The following is a 307-nucleotide window of genomic DNA, read 5'->3' as shown; positions in this document are numbered from 1 at the left end:
CCGTCCCTGGAGGTGTTCAAAAAACGTTTAGATGTGGCACTGCAAGACATGGTTTAGTGGGCATGGTGGCATCGGGTATACGGTTGGACTTGATGATCTTTGAGGTCTCTTCCAACCATAATGATTCTATGCATTCCAGGGGTTTTTTAGAGCTGCTACGAAATGCTCCTGAACAGAGGCTTCGACTGCCGGGGGAGCGGGGCTGTGCAGCCACCGGGCTGCGATGCTCTCCCTCGACTCCAGACCAGCCTCGGCCACCACGCACTAAAACCCAGAATAACGCCAAGGAGCACCCGCCTGGCTTTGC

At 55.0% G+C, this 307-nt stretch overlaps 1 protein-coding gene across 1 annotated transcript in view; it reads right to left on the bottom strand.

Annotated features, from left to right (window-relative positions):
• SLC35D1 (solute carrier family 35 (UDP-GlcA/UDP-GalNAc transporter), member D1) overlaps nt 1-307 on the bottom strand; it is a gene marked incomplete at its 5' end in the record, with an annotated part of 5,761 nt that overhangs the window by 1,582 nt on the left and 3,872 nt on the right. The window lies entirely within an intron of this gene.

Source organism: Cariama cristata, unplaced genomic scaffold (assembly GCF_000690535.1).
Source record: "Cariama cristata isolate BGI_N322 unplaced genomic scaffold, ASM69053v1 scaffold1733, whole genome shotgun sequence".
Classification (NCBI taxonomy): domain Eukaryota; kingdom Metazoa; phylum Chordata; class Aves; order Cariamiformes; family Cariamidae; genus Cariama; species Cariama cristata.
This window is presented reverse-complemented; position numbering and strand designations above follow the sequence as displayed.